Consider the following 20,331-nt stretch of genomic DNA (forward strand, 5'->3'; position numbering starts at 1 on the left):
CGGGTCAAGTAGTTGGCATTGACCGCACACTAGCCCAGGTGCCATAACAGTACAAACATGTGAAATAGAAGCAGGAATAGGCCACTTGAGCCTTGTCCATCATTCAATAAGATCATGGTTGATCTGGGGCACAGTTAGCAGGGTGTTCTTCGGCAGCTGCGGTTGCGAGAATCACTCTGATATTCAATGGAACTTTTTTTTGCCTCAGAGAGGCCGCACTTAGAGGGATTTCCTGTTGGTGAGCCTAGCTGATCTTGCTACCGGATTAGGGTGTCATTTTGATCGGCAGCCTGATATTCCTCCCTCCCCCACCCTTTCAGGCCGCCACGCCCGCTTTATGGGTGACACCCTCCTTGTCAAGGCTCCTAGAAACCCCCCTCTATGTGGCAAGGCCCTCCTTGGGCTCAACCCCGGGCACCTGGGCATCCTGGCAGTGCCCTGACACCTTGGCAGTGCCCCCTGCCAACCCTGCCAGGGTGGCATAGCCAGGGTGCCAGGCCAGCAGTGCTAAGGTGTTCAGATGCCAGGGGAAGTGCCAGGGTACCACCCTGCCCTGTCCCTAATCACCCTGGGGCTCCAATGGCCTGGAACCCACTACCCCCGGAGCTCACATTACGCCTGGTCCACATTTGTATGGACCAGTACTAAACAACTCCCTGTCAAGGTCTCGCAGGCCAACCCGTTGAGTCCCGGGTGCCTGGTGAATCCGGCGTCCATCTATTAAAATGACCATAATGGCTCATTTAAATATGCAGTTCTGGACCGCTCCCAGTGAGGCGAGATCCAGGCTGTGTTGGGTGGAGCAAATTGGGTGACTCGCAATGGGTGGCCTGATTTGAGGTTCTCGCATCATTCACCCGCTGTGCCCGGTACCACACTGGACACAACGGCATTGCTGAAATACGCCCGCGATTTTGGCCACCACCCGTCCTGCCCGCACCTTTGCGGGACTGGAAACCTCTGACCAATGTGTGAATGTGCAGAGACAACAACTGTTACAGCTCATTAATGCACTTTTGATCGAGTTGGAGATTTTGAAATATATACTGGGCTGTTTTCCTTTTCCAATTCTGTGGAAAAGCCAATGAACTGAAATGTTAACCTGGTTTCTTTCTCCACCGTTGCTGCTGGACCTGCTGAGTATTTTTTAGCACTTTCTGTTGCTGAATCATGCTGGGACCAGAGTCCTGGCCAATCGCATAACTAGGGGCAATTGTAACAATTGGGCAGCACGGTGGCATGGTGGTTAGCATAAATGCTTCACAGCTCCAGGGTCCCAGGTTCAATTCCCGGCTGGGTCACTGTCTGTGCGGAGTCTGCACGTCCTCCCCGTGTCTGCGTGGGTTTCCTCCGGGTGCTCCGGTTTCCTCCCACAGTCCAAAGACGTGCGGGTTAGGTGGGTTGGCCATGCTAAATTGCCCTTAGTGTCCTAAAAAATAAGGTTAATGGAGGGGGGGGGGGGGGTTTACTGGTATAGGGTGGAAACGTTGGGTTGAGTAGGGTGATCATTGCTCGGCACAACATCGAGGGCCGAAGGGCCTGTTCTGTGCTGTACTGTTCTATGTCTATGTCTATGTCTATGTCTAGGGTTGTAGGGTTAGGGCTTCAAACTAAATAGCGAGGGCAGTGGCTCAATTGCTTGAAAAATTAGGGGAGCAAACATCTCTAAACTCAGCCAGGAGAAAGACTGGACAGGAAGGGAGCTGCAAAGTGGCAGACGTCTGAGAGTACCAGTTACTGTCTAGATTGCCAGGAAATTGTGACAGAAATAATGTTTAAGATGACTGAAGTTAAATGCCTACAAGGGCCTGCCGCGGAGGAACATAGGCCATAGGAACATAGGGGCAGCACGGTAGCATTGTGGATAGCACAATCGCTTCACAGCTCCAGGATCCCAGGTTCGATTCCGGCTTGGGTCACTGTCTGTGTGGAGTCTGCACATCCTCCCCGTGTGTGCATGGGTTTCCTCCGGGTGCTCCGGTTTCCTCCCACATTCCAAAGATGTGCAGGTTAGGTGGATTGGCCGTGATAAATTGACCTTAGTGTCCAAAATTGCCCTTAATGTTGGGTGGGGTTACTGAGTTATGGGGATAGGGTGGAGCTGTTGACCTTGGGTAGGGTGCTCTTTCCAAGAGCCAGTGCACGCTCGATGGGCCGAATGTCCTCCTTCTGCACTGTAAATTCTACTAAATCTATGTAAGTGAAGAGACCAAAGTACCGTTCAGAAGAATTCAAGGAAGAGTAAACAAAGTGTTCTGAGTTAAAGAGACAATTCCTGTAACCAGACTTGAAGTGGGACAGCAGCCTTCAAAGGTAAATGAAACATATGATGCCATCTTAAGAAGAGTCTGGAAATTGAGAGTTAAAGGAATTGTGAACGGTTTTTACAGCAGTCAAGGCAAGAAATTTTAAAATGGGTTGGAGTAAAATCGTGGACTGGATATTTTAATCTTGTTGTTAAAACTAATTTGTAGTCCTGTGACACTGTTCCTTCCTCTTTTGTGAAGAAGTATAAAGGTTTTGGTTCTTTGAGCCAGGGTTTCATCCAGTTACAACATGAATGCCATTAGACATGACTTAGGATGTGTAGGTTGGAGAAGTAGGCTGCAAGGGTTGGGCACACTGGATATGTGGAGCTTGTTCAAGGAACAGCTATTGCGTGTTCTTGATAAGTACGTACCAGTCAGGCAGGGAGGAAGGGGTAGAGCGAGGAAACCGTGGTTTACCAAAGAAGTGGAATCTCTTGTTAAGAGGAAGAAGGGGGCCTATGTGAAGATGAGGCGTGAAGTTTCAGTTGGGGCGCTTGATAGTTACAAGGAAGCGAGGAAGGATCTAAAGAGAGAGCTAAGACGAGCAAGGAGGGGACATGAGAAGTCTTTGGCAGGTAGGATCAAGGAAAACACAAAAGCTTTCTATAGGTATGTCAGGAATAAAAGAATGACTAGGATAAGAGTAAGGCCAGTCAAGGACAGTGGTGGGAAGTTATTTGTGGAGGCTGAGGAGATAAGCGAGATACTAAATGAATACTTTTCGTCAGTATTCACTCAGGAAAAAGATAATGTTGTGGAGGAGAATGCTGAGACCCAGGCTATTAGAATAGATGGCATTGAGGTGCGTAGGGAAGAAGTGTTGGGAATTCTGGACAAGGTGAAAATAGATAAGTCCCCGGGGCCTGATGGGATTTATCCTAGGATTCTCTGGGAAGCCAGGGAAGAGATTGCTGAGCCTTTGGCTTTGATTTTTATGTCATCATTGGCTACAGGAATAGTGCCAGAGGACTGGAGGGTAGTAAATGTGGTCCCTTTGTTCAAGAAGGGGAGTAGAGATAACCCCGGTAACTATAGGCCGGTGAGCCTCACGTCTGTTGTGGGTAAAGTCTTGGAGAGGATTATAAGAGATACAATTTATAATCATCTAGATAGGAATAATATGATTAGGGATAGTCAGCATGGTTTTGTGAAGGGTAGGTCATGCCTCACAAACCTTATCGAGTTCTTTGAGAAGGTGACTGAACAGGTAGACGAGGGTAGAGCAGTTGATGTGGTGTATATGGATTTCAGTAAAGCGTTTGATAAGGTTCCCCACGGTCGGCTATTGCAGAAAATACGGAGGCTGGGGATTGAGGGTGATTTAGAGATGTGTTCAGAAATTGGCTAGTTGAAAGAAGACAGAGGGTGGTGGTTGATGGCAAATGTTCAGAATGGAGTTCAGTTACGAGTGGCGTACCACAAGGATCTGTTCTGGGGCCGTTGCTGTTTGTCATTTTTATAAATGACCTAGAGGAGGGCACAGAAGGTTGGGTGAGTAAATTTGCAGATGACACTAAAGTCGGTGGAGTTGTAGACAGTGTGGAAGGATGTTGCAGGTTACAGAGGGACATAGATAAGCTGCAGAGCTGGGCTGAGAGGTGGCAAATGGAGTTTAATGTAGAGAAGTGTGAGGTGGTTCACTTTGGAAAGAAAAACAGGAATGCGGAATATTTGGCTAATGGTAAAATTCTTGATGTGGAGATGCCGGCGTTGGACTGGGGTGAGCACAGTAAGAAGTCTTACAACACCAGGTTAAAGTCCAACAGGTTTGTTTCAAACACGAGCTTTCGGAGCACGGCTCCTTCTTCAGGTGAATGGAAAGGCTTGTTCCAGAAATGTTTATATAGACACAGTCAGAGATGCCCCGGAATGCGAGCACCTGCAGGCAATCAAATCATCAAAGATGCAGAGAGAGAGGTAACTCCAGGTTAAAGAGGTGTGAATTGTCCCAAGCCAGTTCAGTCGGTAGGCCTCTGCAAGTCCAGGCTTGTTGGTGGGGGCCGAATCCGGGATCTGGGATTCATGACGCATTACATTCGGCCCCCACCAACAAGCCTGGACTTGCAGAGGCCTACCGACTGAACTGGCTTGGGACAATTCACACCTCTTTAACCTGGAGTTACCTCTCTCTCTGCATCTTTGATGATTTGATTGCCTGCAGGTGCTCGCATTCCGGGGCATCTCTGACTGTGTCTATATAAACATTTCTGGAACAAGCCTTTCCATTCACCTGAAGAAGGAGCCGTGCTCCGAAAGCTCGTGTTTGAAACAAACCTGTTGGACTTTAACCTGGTGTTGTAAGACTTCTTACGGTAAAATTCTTGGCAGTGTGGATGAGCAGAGGGATCTCGGTGTCCATGTACATAGATCCCTGAAAGTTGCCACCCAGGTTGATAGGGTTGTGAAGAAGGCCTATGGTGTGTTGGCCTTTATTGGTAGAGGGATTGAGTACCGGAGCCATGAGGTCATGTTGCAGCTGTACAAAACTCTGGTACGGCCGCATTTGGAGTATTGCGTACAGTTCTGGTCGCCTCATTATAGGAAGGACGTGGAAGCTTTGGAACGGGTGCAGAGGAGATTTACCAGGATGTTGCCTGGTATGGAGGGAAAATCTTATGAAAAAAGGCTGATGGACTTGAGGTTGTTCTCGTTAGAGAGAAGAAGGTTAAGAGGTGACTTAATAGAGGCATACAAAATGATCAGAGGGTTAGATAGGATGGACAGTGAGAGCCTTCTCCCGCGGATGGAGGTGGCTAGCACGAGGGGACATAGCCTTAAATTGAGGGGTAATAGATATAGGACAGAGGTCAGAGGTAGGTTTTTTACGCAAAGAGTGGTGAGGCCGTGGAATGCCCTACCTGCAACAGTAGTGAAGTCGCCAACATTGAGGGCATTTAAAAGTTTATTGGATAAGCATATGGATGATAATGGCATAGTGTAGGTTAGACGGCCTTTAGTTTTTGACTTCCCATGTCGGTGCAACATCGTGGGCCGAAGGGCCTGTACTGCGCTGTATTGTTCTATGTTCTATGTTCTATGAACTGGGATTGTAACATTCCTGAAAGGGTAAGTCATCTTTGAGGAACCTAATTGAATGTTTTGAGGAGGTTGCTGATATGCTTAATAAGGGAGCGCCAATGATTGTTATTTATGTGGACACCCCGAAGGCAATATCTCAAACACAAGGCTGTTAACAAAAAATGAGAGAATGTAAAACAGGAGGCGTCCTGTTGACATGTAAGTCACTGGTTGGAGACAGAAAGTAGGGATAATGAGTGCTGCAAGATGGAGCTAAATGTGTCCATTGACATCTACACGGAAGCTTCAGGCCGGGATTCTCTGATCCTGCGCCAGGTCGGAGAATCGGCAGGGGGGGCGCGGGAATCGCGCCCGCCGCTGGGCCGCTGACTCTCCAGCGACCGGAGAATCGGGGCCAATCGCGCCCGCGGGGTTGCCGCCGCGCCGGTCGGGGGCCGTTGAAAGTGCCCCCCCCCCCCCCCCGGCGATTCTCCGTGCCTCGACGGGCCGAGTCCCGCCGGCGTGATCACCTGCACGATGGTAATTCAGGATTGGGAAACAAATGCAGATTTTACCAGTGATGTCCTCGGAGTTCTGGCTGCGGAGGCCGTCCTGGTGGGGGGGGGGGGGGGGGGGAGGATCCGACTCCCGGGGGTGGGCGGGGGAGGCGGGGGCCTCCACAGTGGCCTGGGCCCGCGAACGGGGCCTACCAATCAGCGGGTGGGCTAATTCTGTGGGGGGGCCTATGTTCCTCCGGGGCAAGCCCTTGTAGGGCTCCGCCATATTGCCCAGGGGTCGGCGCAGAGACGAAAACCCACGCACATGCGCGGACAAGTGGCACGCCGGCTTTTGAGCGCGGAAGGAGCAGTAGACACCACTCCGGCGGTGTACTAGCCCTATAGAAAGGTGTAAAAGCCTGGGCCTGGAGGCCCTTTGACACCGGAGTCGCTCACGCCGGCGGCAGAACGTGGCCGTGGGATCAGAGAATCCCAGCCCTAGATTTTCATTATTAACTTTGACGAAGGAATAGAGAGCCATGTTTCCAAGGTTGGTAACAACTAAATTAACTGACGAAATCAGCCCAGAGGAACAGAGTTAGGCCATTCAGCCCCTTGATCCTGTTACACCATTCAGGACTGATTTGTACCTTAAGTCGATTCATTCACCTTCTTCCATACCCTTAATACCCTTGGCTATGAAAAATCGAGATCATAGATTTAAAATGACTAATTGAACCATACACCATTCTTCGAAACTCACGGCCTCTGCCGTCTAGAAGGACAAGGGCAGCATACACATTGGAACACCATCACCTGAGAGTTCTCATTCAAACCACACACCATCTTGACTTGGGACTCTATCGCCGTTCCTTCACTGTCATTGGATCAAAATTCTGGAACTCCCTCCCTAACAGCACTCTGGGTGTACCTACACCACATGGACTGCAGCGGTTCAAGATGGTGGCTCAACGCCGCCTAAGGAAGGGTAATTCGGGATTGGGAAACAAATGATAATTTGACGATATTGACAAATGACGCCCATATCACAATAAAGAGCAAAAAGAAAATCTACTGTTTTGTGTGGCAGAGGGTTCTACACTCGCCCCACCCTTCTTCATATGAAAAGGTGTTTCCTAATGCCTATCCTGAATGGTCTGGTTCTGATTTTAAGGTTATGTCCTGTTGTCCTGGACTCCCCCACCAGCTGGGAAAGATCCTCTCTATCTGTCCTGTAAATTCCTTTCCATGTTTTAAAATCCACCCGTTGATTGCAAGACTGAACTTTTCAGTCTCTCCACGTAGGGATCCTGATAATATTCTGGTCAATTTGAGTTTGCATTCCCGCTTCTGTCATTCACTTGTGTAAATGGAACTTGCACAGGAATATTAATGAAATTAGTGATCAAAACTGAGGCAGATGGAGTTCAATGTAAGGAAGTGAGACATAATCCATTCACAACCTCAAGATAGAACAGACGAGCTAGACGTTGTGGAGGAACAGCAAACATAAGCATTAGAAGCAGTACTAGGCCATTCAGCCCCTCAAACCTGCTCCGTCGTTCAACATAAATATGAATGATCTTCAGCTTGTCTCCATTTTCTGTCTATCCCAACAATTGGTTCCTACGACCTGAAAAGAAACCCAACACTGTATGTTCAAAGTGTCATCCATATTACTATTTTTTTAATGGGCTTTTCTGATGAGCAAAGAAAAGATGGCTACTACAAGTCACCTGACCACAGGGTTGGACCTTTGACCCAGGAGTTTCAAGAACAAAGGAATAATTTTCTCAGCTTCTGGAATTTCAAACCTCATTGCACAAACCCCTTGTAATTTATGAAAACAGAGGAAGTGCAGACAAACTGGCTCCCTCATTCTGAACTCTCTAAAAAGACGGATATTGAAACTCATTGCACGGGAAGTGATACTGATAACCACCTTGTCTCTCTCCTAAGGCGGAACAGTGTCATTCTGGCCAGAAGAACAGAAATTGTTTGTTAAGCTGCAGCTAACTATTCATGGGCCTTGTCACATGACCAAAGCCTCTGCTCTTTTGGACAGTTTTAACTTTGGGCTTCACAAAGAAGCAGGCTCCTGCAGGAAAAAAAAACGCCCGCCCATCTAGCCTGGCTCTGATGTAAAGGTTTACACCATCGCTTATGGAACCAATTCAATATCTGCGTATCTGCACCAACTGAAAAGTGCACCTTACAACTCTGCTCTTCAGAAGGGCAGCACGGTGGCCTAGTGGTTAGCACAACCGCCTCACGGCGCTGAGGTCCCAGGTTCGATCCCGGCTCTGGGTCACTGTCTGTGTGGAGTTTGCACATTCTCCCCGTGACTGCGTGGGTTTCACCCCCACAACCCAAAAATGTGCAGGGTAGGTGGATTGGCCAGGCTAAATTGCCCCTTAATTGGAAAAAATAATTGGGTAATCTAAATTTATAAAAAAAAAACTCTGCTCTTCAGCCGGAAGAACTTGAACGCTGATGTGAAAGAGTCCCTCATTGGACTCTGACATTGGACTCTAGAACTCAAGTAAACTAACATTAATTTCAGTGGTAAAACATATTTTCTACATCACCCTCTTTTACTCTGTATGTATGCGTGTGTCTGTGAAGTGGGGCACAGTTTTTGAATGTGGAAAGTAAACTAACCATCCAAATTTGTCCTAACTCGTGTTTTCTGTGGATTATTAGTAAAACTGGATCACAAAAGTGCTAAAGGGTTGGGAAAAGGCATCAGCACCAAGGTCATAACCCCGACAAAAACCATGGGGAAACCATTGTTGATTTTCCCACAGGCCACGTGGATTACATACTTCCCAGATAGACCACCCAGCTAGAGCTCATTAAAAACAAACATTAAAAACCATCCAAAACAGGGCCTGGTATGGTTAGTTCTCTCAGCAAGGACTGTACTGGGAGCCAGTTGCTCCCTTGAGCAGAACATTGTATATATTGAAATAAACCTCTGTTCTCTTATCACTGGCTTCCTCAAGTTACTGAAATCTATTTTTAAAAGCTAATTCAAAACACCTTCTGTTTCTGAACAGGTGTGAAGGGGAAATCAGTGCAGTTTGATTGCCTCCATCTTGTCTGTGACACAACCTTAAATATATTCAACAATGGATTATCCATAACTTTCTGGCTCTGGGGTAGAAAGTTTGAAGGTTTCACAACCCGTTGACTGAAGAAATGTCTTCTCATCTCAGTCCTGAATGATTGACCCCCTTATCCTGATTCTCCAGCCAGGGGAAATAACATCACAGTCTCTACTCTGTCAAATCCGTTCAGACTCTTGTACTTTCTATGAAATCACCTTTCATTCTTCAAAACTCCAGTGAATTTAGGGAGGTTATGTTGCAATTGTATAAGGTGTTAGTGAGGCCACACCTGGAGTATTGTGTTCAGCTTTGGTCTCCTTACTTGAGAAAGGACATACTGGCACTGGAGGGTGTGCAGAGGAGATTCACTAGGTTAATCCCAGAGCTGAAGGGGTTGGATTAAGAGGAGAGGTTGAGTAGACTGGGACTGTACTCGTTGGAATTTAGAAGGATGAGGGGGATCTTATAGAAACATTTAAAATTATGAAGGGAATAGATAGGATAGATGTGAGCGGGTTGTTTCCACTGGCGGGTGAAAGCAGAACTAGGGGGCATAGCTTCAAAATAAGGGGAAGTAGATTTAGGACTGGGGTTAGGAGGAACTTCTTCACCCAAAGGGTTGTGAATCTATGGAATTCCTTGTCCAGTGAAGCAGTTGAAGCTCCTTCATTAAATGTTTTAAAGGTAAAGATAGATAGTTTTTTGAAGAATAAAGGGATTAAGGGTTATGGTGTTCGAGCCGGAAAGTGGAGCTGAGTCCACAAAACATCAGCCATGATCTAATTGAATGGCGGAGCAGGCTCGAGGGGCCAGATGGCCTACTCCTGCTCCTAGTTCTTATGAATGTAGGTTCAATTTACTCAGTGTCTCAGTAGGACAGCCAGCTCATCACAAGAACCAACCTAACAAACATTCACTGCACAACCTCCAAGACAAGTATATCCTTTCTTAAATTTGGAGACCAAGGGCTGGATTCTCCGATTTTCAGGCTATGTCCTGACGCTGGCGTTGGAACGGTGGCGTTTTACAACCGAAAATTTGGTGCAAAACGGCCACCGATCACCCGTCAGGTGGGGGGCTAGCATGAAGGCAGCGCCTGGCTCTGGCTGCTGATATGGGCGGAGAATTCCCGGGTCCGTGGCTGCGCATGCGCACGGCAGCGGCCTGCAGCGGTCACACCGTGCAACACGGCACCGGCCGTGCGCAGACCCGGCCTGCCAAATAGTGCCTCATCTTTGGCCTGCCCGCGATCCCCGGACCACCTCCTAATAGTGCCCCCAGCCCCTGCCAAAGTCCTCCATGCCCATGGATTGCCCCCCCCCCCCCCCCGACTGTGGCACCGCTGGACTGAATCCGTAGCTGCCGTGCCGAGGTCCCGACAAGTAATACCATGAGCGAGCCAGGCCGTTGGGAACTCGGCTGGTCGGGGGCGGAGCATCGGGGGGAGGGTCTCAGGCAATGCCCTGAGGCCGTCAATATGGCGTGCGGCGTACTCATAGAGTACACCACTTTGGAGGGGACGGCGCATCGCAACAGCAGCGCCGACCCTAGTTTCGAAAATGCACAGTATTTTGCTTATTTTAGTGAATGCAGAAACCCTACAGAGGTAATTTTGGCTTTTGAAACACAGCCAAGCATTCATATTACATAATAACAACCCACAGATAAATGACAATAAAGCACTGTTGCAACTCTACATCCGGCTTGTAATAATTTTTGAAGCCTTCGTCAGCTGGCCGGTCAACCTAAGCAGTCCAGCAAAGGGTTTTTGTTTTTGAACTCTCACTACAGTTTCAGCCTTTTTTTCCATGTTTAAAGGATGGGAGATTTATAGACTTCAGTCCATGACACTTGAACTGACCTTATCCACCCTTCAAGAGAATTTATCTCCTCCATACATTTCTAAGACAGGAGAGTCAGGCTCAACTCCAGTAATCTATTGAAGAAGTTGGCAGGTTAGATTGTGGCAAAATGAACAGCAGCACAAATTTTAAGCCTGATAAATCAGACACTTATATTTAAAATCAAATCACAGTGAGGTCCAGGATTAGCATGCTGGGAATTCGAACATGACCAAGTTCAAATACACTGAACACAGGCAATCTGCCAGGACATGTCTGGACCTGCCCTGTCAATCACCCATCACTTGTCCTGTCAATCACCCATCACCTGTCCTGTCAATCACCCATCACCTGTCCTGTCAATCACCCATCACCTGTCCTGTCAATCACCCATCGGAGATAATTGGTCCTATTCATATGGATTGATGATTTTGGGTTATCCAGATAATGTCAGACATTCTGGCACCCATTTTACCCGCCGTTACCATATATGGAGAGAGGTTACATGCAAACAGTACACCTAGGAATGGACCTCGGGGGTTGGGTTCCTGGTATCCTGCAGAGCTGCAATCACCAACTCCTTTGGGTATTACAACCTCTGCCCCGAGACATCATTGGCCAGAGAACTTTCTGCCAAGGAGCAATTAGGGGTATAAAGATCGACCACCAGGACCCTCGCAGCAAAGATGCGGCGCACAGGTAATCGAGAAGATTAGGCGACCGAGCAGAGACGGAAGGGTGCAGCGTGCAAAATCCGCCATCGCAGACAATAGGCCTGAGGAAATAGAGACGCAGAGAATTGGACCCACAGCTCGACTGATTTCAACGACTCGGGTAGCATTGAGAATCTTGGGATCATTTCAGATTGTTTTGGGATAGTTTAAGGGGGTAATTTATATATGGTTAAACCATATGTCCTTTGTTCATCTCACAAAGAAAGGCACCTGGGTTAAAATGTTTGAGTAATAAACTGGTCAAAGTGTCTGACAAGATAAAGTGAAACAATTATCTCTGGTGGGGAAATACAAGCCAAAGGACTGAACATTAAAAATTTGAGCTTGGTGATTCAGGGGTGATGTCAGGAAGCACTTCTGCTCACATCAGATTGTGGAATTCCGGAATTCACTCCCTCAAGAAAACTGGCTGGGGATCAGCGAAAAAGATCAAAATCGAGATTGCTGCATTTTTGTTCGACAAGAGTATTAAGGGTTTTTCACAGTAACTTAACTGCAGTGTTAATGTAAGCCTACTTGTGACAATAAAGATTATTATTAGTGAACTGATAGGGAGGTAATTGGCTGGGCTGGTTTTGTCCTGTTTTTCGTGTACAGGACACGCCTGGGCAATTTTCCACATTGCCGGGTGAATGCCATGTTGCGGCTGTACTGGAACAGCTTGGTTAAGGGCACGGCAAGTTCTGGAGCACAAGTCGTCAGCACTATTGTTGGAATACAGTCAGGACCCATAGTCTTTGCAGTACCCAGTGCTTTCAGGAGTCAAAGGGTACAGGGGGTAGAGAGGAAAACAGAGTTGAGGTCACAAGCAGATCAGCCATGATCTTATCCAATGACGGAGCAGGTTCAAAGGGTCAAACAGCCTACGCCTGCTCCAATGAATGTTCATATATGTTCCTTATTGTACTCCAGTCCTCTCACAATAAAACCGGACATGCTATTTGCTTTGCTTGTTGTATCTGTTTGATAACTTACTGCCTCCCTTTTTGAGCCAAGTCTCGCCGAGCATCAGAATTTACAAGTTTCACTCCTTTTAAAAAGATATTCAGCTTTTCGATTCGTACGACCAAAGTGAATAAGCTCCCATTTCCCCACATTATACTCCATTAGCAACCTCATTGTGCTCTCATTTAACCTGTATACATCTCGACAGCCTCTTTGTGTTCTCCTCACAAATTACATTCCCATCCAGATTGCCATCATCAGGAAATTCAGACATATTACTCTGTCTCTTTGCCTAAATGAATAATATAGATTTTAAATATAGATCCTTGCAGGACATCATTCCTGCCAACTTGAAAATACCCTGCTTATCCCTATTCTCTGCTTGCAGAACAATAGCTAATTTTGCACTATAATATATTACCATCCAACTAGGTCTTGTGGTGCAGTGGGTAGTGCCCCTGCATTTGAGTCAACAGCTCTCTGGTTGAGTCTCAACGCACGACTTGATGACCAAGGAAGAAGCATTCATTACGTGGCCAAGCAGGTTGAGGATAAACCTATAAATACTTCCAGCTCATGCCAATGGCAGGTGGCAAGAGCATTGTGATGGAAAGAACATTGGCGCCTCTATCATCAATATCCATAGCTCCACACTGCAACATGCATGTAAAATTTGAATGCTGTCACATCAACTCAGACTCCCTGAGTGAACTGTCACACACGACCACCAGCCCTTAATTCCACGCTCCTTTATTTGACCTTTTGAATGGCAGTGTATCAAAAGTCTTTCGGAAACCCAAGTATATCAGCCGGGGTTCTCCGAGCCTGCGCCGGGTCGGAGAATCGCCAGGGGGCGCAGGAATCGCGCCGCGCCACGCCACTCCGACGCCGGGCCGCTGAAATAGGCCCCCACGGCGATTCTCTGCGAGCGACAGGCCGAACTCCCTCAAAGTTCTGCCGAGTCCCGCCAGCATGGTTCAGACCTCATCCCGCCTGGCGGGAGCCCAGACCCACTGCCGATGTCCTGCTTGGGGGGGGGGGGGGGGGGCTGGGAGGCGGGGGCTCTGACTCTGGGGGGGGGGACCTCCACGGGGTCCAAGCCCATAATCGGGGCTTCCGATCGGCGGGCGGCCATGATCTGGAGGGGGCCTACTACCTGCCGTGCAGGCCCGCTGTTCGGTCGCCGACATGTTGCTCTGCGCCGGCGCAGAGACGGCACCCACGCGCATGCGCGGACCCGTGCCGGCGGCGTAGGGCAGCTTTTGGCGCCGGAGCAGTGCACAGCCCCCGAAGAATAGGAGAATTACTGGGCCTGGTAGCCCGTTGACGCCGGCGCTGCTCGCGCCAGTTTTGACGCCGGTGTCAACACGTGGCCGCGATATAGGTGAATCCCGGCCATCACATCTACTGATTCCCCTTTAGAGCCATTGCATCATTGAAAAACTCAAATAATTTATTTGAAGCTTGATTTCTCTTTTCGTTGTTTGGCAACACAGAGCTCAAGTATACTGAAAAAATTAGACATGCTGTTGAAGCTTTTTGCCTTGCGCTCATCAGAACAGATTCACAAGAATACCAGCTGCAAAAGAAACAACAAGTTATACTACATGAGAAAAGAGTGTGATTGATTGGAATGTGGACTCTGATTGGTAGTGGTGTTGTCATGGAGAATGCACCAGGGAACAGCTAACTGCCAAGCAGCTTTTGTGCTGGATGAAATGCTTTGACAGTATGTCTCTGTTTTTCAGCTATTTCTCCCTTGTGACACCATCTTGGCCCTGTCCCATAATACTATGATTTTTCAAGTGCATTGTTTGAGCTTCCTTAACAATAGATTCCAGCATTTTCCAGATAACTAATCTCAGGCTAACATGATGTCTGCTGTTCCTGTTTTCTCTATCCCAGATTTCTTAAGCAGAGGTGTTGTATTTGCTAACTTTTAATCTGGTGGCCATGATGTGGAGACGCCGGCGTTGGACTGGGGTGAGCACAGTAAGAAGTATTACAACACCAGGTTAAAGTCCAAAAGGTTTGTTTCAAACACGAGCTTTCGGAGCGCAGCTCCTTCCTCACCTCTGCTTAATCTGATGTTCTAGAATGTAGGGAGTTTGAAAAGATCTGTGTACATGAGTCACTAAAAGCTAATGAATAGGTAGAAAATATAATTAAAAGACTGAAGGAAGGTTGACACTTTTTGCAAAGGTGTGTGGATACAAGGGGGTAGCGGTTATGGGGCAGTTGCATTAAACCCTGTTCAAATCCCGTCTGAAGTAACTGTGTTCAGTACTGGGCATTGCACCTCAGGAAGGATACATTGCCCTTGGATGGGGGGGGGCAGCACAGATTCACCAAAGGGTTCAATTATGAGAATAGCTGTGCAGGCTCAATGTGTTTTCAACTGAATATAGAAAATTGAGGGATGATAAAATGAAACTATTTGAAATGATTATTCGGGCAAATGGAGAATATGGGTGATGCACTATCAATTACGACGAGACGAGAGTAGAGAGTAATCGAGGCTTTATTACACAGAGATGCGTGGCATCCTACAGCAGCTGGCAAAATGGCTGCTGTTCGGAGAGCACACACATTTATACTCCGCCTACTGGGCGGAGCCAGCAGGCAAGGATCTACCCCCGTACCTGTAGTACTGGGGCCGTACTGTAATACCAGTATATACAATATAATACAACAGTGGTGACTAGCATATTCATCCCCTGTTAAAAATGAGTACAGCGGGGGTGGTGGGAAAACTATTTACATACAGATTGGCTTTAAAATTACAGAGAAGGTTACAAATTTAGATGATCGGGCACCTTGATCTGTCATTGTGAGCGCCACAGTACTGGTGGCGACTCAGGCCTCGGCTTGGTCTTCGGTGACTCCGGGAGCGTGTCGCCATTCTCTTCATCCGAATGGAGTGAAGTGCGACTGAATGGAGTGAAGTGCGTCGGGGAGGACCTCCTGCCAGCTGGAGGCCAGGAGATTTCTGGACCGTAGGGCCAGCTGGACGGCCCTCCAGACCGTCCCATTCTCCCGCTCTACCTGCCCATTTCCCCTGGGGTTGTAGCTGGTTGTCCTGCTCGAGGCAATGCCCCTGTTGACAAGGAACTGACGCAGCTCATCGCTCATAAATGAGGATCCCCGGTCGCTGTAGACGTAGGCGGGGAAGCCGAACAGAGCGAAGATGGTGTTGAGGGCTTTGATTACGGTGGCTGACGTCATATCGGGTCATGGGATGGTGAAGGGGAATCGGGAGTACGCGTCGAACACATTGAGAAAATACGTGTTGCGGTCAGTGAAGGGGAGGGGCCCTCTGTTGTCCATGCTGAGGCGTTCAAAGGGGCGGGAGGCCTTCGCCAGGTGTGCATGGTCTGGCCGGTAGAAGTGCAGTTTGCACTCCGCGAAGACCTGGCAGTCTCTGTTGATAGCCCTGCCTTCCTTGATGGAGTAGGGCAGATTGTGGGCCTTTATGAAGTGATAAAAGCGGGTGACTCCTGGGTGACAGTGATCGTCGTGCAGGGTATGGAGTCGGTCCGCTTGTGCGCTGGCACATGTACCTCGGGACAGGGCATCGGGGGGCTCGTTGAGCTTACCGGGGCGATACAAAATCTCGTAATTATAGGTGGCGAGCTCGATTCTCCACCACAAGATCTTATCATTTTTCATCTTATCCCGCTGTGTTTTGTTAAACATGAAGGCAACCGACCGTTGGTCAGTGAGGAGAGTGAATCTCCTGCCGGCCAGGTAATGCCTCCAGTGCCGCGCAGCTTCAACCTTAGCTTGGACCTCCTTTTTGACGGAGGAGTGCCGAATTTCAGAGGCATGGAGGGTAGGGGAAAAGAATGCCATGGGCCTGCCTGCCTGGTTGAGGGTGGCGGCCAGAGCGGCGTCTGATGCATCGCTCTCGACTTGGAAGGGGAGCATCTCCTCGACCACGTGCATCGCGGCCTTATCATCAAAGGTAACAGTTGAAGGCCTAGTGAGCCTCGGCCTTCAGTGGGAAACCGGTGGAGTGAATGAGTGGGTGGGCCTTGTCCGCATAGTTAGGGACCTACTGGGCGTAGTACGAAAAGAACCCCAGGCATCGTTTGAGGGCCTTGGGGCAGTGGGGAAGGGGGAGTTCCATGAGGGGGCGCATGCGATTGGGGTCGGGCCCTAGAACTCCGTTCTGAACCACATAGCCGAGGATGGTTAATCGGTTCGCGCTTGACACAACATCGAGGGCCGAAGGGCCTGTTCTGTGCTGTACTGTTCTATGTTCTATGTTCTATGTTCTCCTTGTTGTAAGTTAGGTTGAGGTGTTTGGCGGTGTGGAGAAATTTGGAAAGGTTAGCGTCGTGGTCCTGCTGGTCGTGGCCGCAGGTGGTGACATTATCCAGGTACGGGAACGTGGCCCACAGTCCGTACCGGTCAACCATTCAAAGAACAAAGTGAACAAAGAAAATTACAGCACAGGAACAGGCCCTTCGGCCCTCCCAGCCTGCGCCGATCCAGATCCTTTATCTAAACCTGTCTCCTATTTTCCAAGGTCTACTTCCCTCTGTTCCCGCCCGTTCATATACCTGTCTAGATGCCTCTTAAATTATGCTATTGTGCCCGCCTCTACCACCTCCGCTGGTAAAGCGTTCCAGGCACCCACCACTCTCTGCGTAAAAAACTTTCCACGCACATCTCCCTTAAACTTTCCCCCTCTCACCTTGAAATCGTGACCCCTTGTAACTGACACCCCCACTCTTGGAAAAAGCTTGTTGCTATCCACCCTGTCCATACCTCTCACAATTTTGTAGACCTCAATCAGGTCCCCCCTCAACCTCCGTCTTTCCAATGAAAACAATTCTAATCTACTCAACCTTTCCTCATAGCTAGCACCCTCCATACCAGGCAACATCCTGGTGAACCTCCTCTGCACCCTCTCTAAAGCATCCACGTCCTTCTGGTAATGTGGCGACCAGAACTGCACGCAGTATTACAAATGTGGCCGAACCAAAGTCCTATACAACTGTAACATGTCCTGCCAACTCTTGTACTAAATACCCCGTCCGATGAAGGCAAGCATGCTGTATGCCTTCTTGACCACTCTATCGACCTGCGTTGCCACCTTCAGGGTACAATGGACCTGAACTCCCAGATCTCTCTGTACATCAATTTTCCCCAAGACCCTTACATTGACCATATAGTCCGCTCTTGAATTTGATCTTCCAAAATGCATCACCTCGCATTTGCCTGGATTGAACTCCATCTGCCATTTCTCTGCCCAACTCTCCAATCTATCTATATTTTGTTGTATTCTCTGACAGTCCTCCTCGCTATCTGCAACTCCACCACTCTTAGTATCATCTGCAAACTTGCTAATCAGACCACCTACACCTTCCTCCAGGTCATTTATGTAGATCACAAACAGCAGTGGTCCGAGCACGGATCCCTGTGGAACACCACTAGTCACCCTTCTCCATTTTGAGACACTCTCTTCCAGCACTACTCTCTGTCTCCTGTTGCCCAGCCAGTTCTTTATCCATCTAGCTAGTACATCCTGAACCCCATACGACTTCACTTTTTCCATCAACCTGCCATGGGAAACCTTATCAAACGCCTTACTAAAGTCCATGTATATGACATCTACAGCCCTTCCCTCATCAATTAACTTTGTCACTTCCTCAAAGAATTCTATTAGGTTTGTAAGACATGACCTTCCCTTCACAAAACCATGCTGCCTATCACTGATAAGTCTATTTTCTTCCAGATGTGAATAGATCCTATCCCTCAGTATCTTCTCCAACAGTTTGCCTACCACTGACGTCAAGCTCACAGGTCTATAATTCCCTGGATTATCCCTGCTACCCTTCTTAAACAAAGGGGCAACATTAGCAATTCTCCAGTCCTCCGGGACCTCACACGTGCTCAAGGATGCTGCAAAGATGTCTGTTAAGGCCCCAGCTATTTCAACCCTCGCTTCCCTCAGTAACCTGGGATAGATCCCATCCGGTCCTGGGGACTTGTCCACCTTAATATCTTTTAGAATACCCAAAACTTCCCCCTTCCGTATGACAACTTGACCTAGAGTATTTAAACATCCATCCCAAGCCTCAACATCCGTCTTCTTTGTGAATACTGATGCAAAGTACTCATTAAGAATCTCACCCATTTCCTCTGAGTCCATGCATAAATTCCCTCTTTTGTCTTTGAGTGGGCCAATCCTTTCTCTAGTTGCCCTCTTGCTCCTTACATATGAATAAAAGGCTTTGGGATTTTCCTTAACCCTGTTAGCCAAAGATATTTCATGACCCCTTTTAGCCCTCTTTATTGCGCGTTTGAGATTTGTCCTACTTTCTCGATATTCCTCCAAAGCTTCATCAGTTTTGAGTCGCCTCGATCCTATGTATGGTTCCTTATTCATCTTTGCTAGTCTCACAATTTCACCCATCATCCATGGTTCCCTAATCTTACCATTTCTGTCTTTCATTTTCACAGGAACATGTCTGTCCTGCTCTCTAATCAACCTTTCCTTAAAAGACTCCCACATTTCAAATGTGGATTTACCCTTAAACAGCTGCTCCCAATCCACATTCCCTAGCTCCTGCCGAATTTTGTTATACTCTGCCTTTCCCCAATTTAGTACTCTTCCTTTCGGACCACTCTTGTCCTTGTCCATGAGTATTCTAAAACTTACGGAATTGTGATCGCTATTCCCAAAGACTGAAACATCAACCACCTGGCCGGGATCATTCCCCAATACCAGGTCCAGTATGGCCCCTTCCCGAGTTGGACTATTTACATACTGCTCTAAAAAACTCTCCTGGATGCTCCTTACAAACTCTGCTCCATCTACGCCTCCAACACTACACGAATCCCATTCAATGTTAGGGAAGTTAAAATCTCCCATCACAACCACCCTATTGCTCCTACATTTTTCTATAATCTGTCTGCATATTTGTACCTCTACTTCATGCTCGCTTTTGGGAGATCTGTAGTAAAGTCCCAACAATGTTACTGCATCCTTCCTATTTCTCAGCTCCACCCATAATGCCTCAGTGCTCGAATCCTCCATCGTGCCCTCCTTAATCACAGCTGTGATTTCATCTCTGACGAGTAATGCAACTCCTCCACCCCTTCTACCTCCCTCTCTATCCCTCCTGAAGCATCTATACCCTGGGATATTCAGTTGCCAGTCCTGCCCTTCCCTCAACCAAGTCTCATTAATACCAATAACATCATATTCCCAGGTACTGATCCAAGCCCTAAGTTCACCTGCCTTACCTGCTACACTTCTCGCATTAAAACAAATGCACCTCAGACCACCTGTCCCTTTGCGTTCATCATCTCTTCCCTGTCTACTCTTCCCCTTAGTCACATTGAGTTTATTGTCTCGTACCTTACTGGCTTTAGTTGCTGCTTCTTTACTGACCTCTAACTTCCTAATCTGGTTCCCATCCCCCTGCCACATTAGTTTAAAACTTCCCCAACAGTGTTAGCAAAAGCACCCCCTAGGACATTGGTTCCAGTCCTGCCCAGGTGTAGACCATCCGGTTTGTAATGGTCCCACCGCCCCCAGAACCGGTTCCAATGTCCCAAAAATCTGAACCCCTCCCTCCTGCACCATCTCTCAAGCCACGTATTCATTCTGACTATTCTTGAATTTCTACTCTGACTGTCCCGTGGCACTGGTAGCAATCCTGAGATTACTACCTGTGAGGTCCTACTTTTTAAACTTATCTCCTAACTCCCTAAATTCTGATTGTAGGACCTCATCCGTTTTTTTTTTTTACCTATATCGTTTGTGCCTATATGCACCACGACAACTGGCTGTTTACCCTCCCCCTTTAGTATGTCCTGCAGCCGATCGGAGACATCCCTGACCCGAGCACCCGCGAGGCAAC

This window comes from Scyliorhinus canicula, chromosome 20, assembly GCF_902713615.1.
Source record: "Scyliorhinus canicula chromosome 20, sScyCan1.1, whole genome shotgun sequence".
NCBI lineage: Eukaryota > Metazoa > Chordata > Chondrichthyes > Carcharhiniformes > Scyliorhinidae > Scyliorhinus > Scyliorhinus canicula.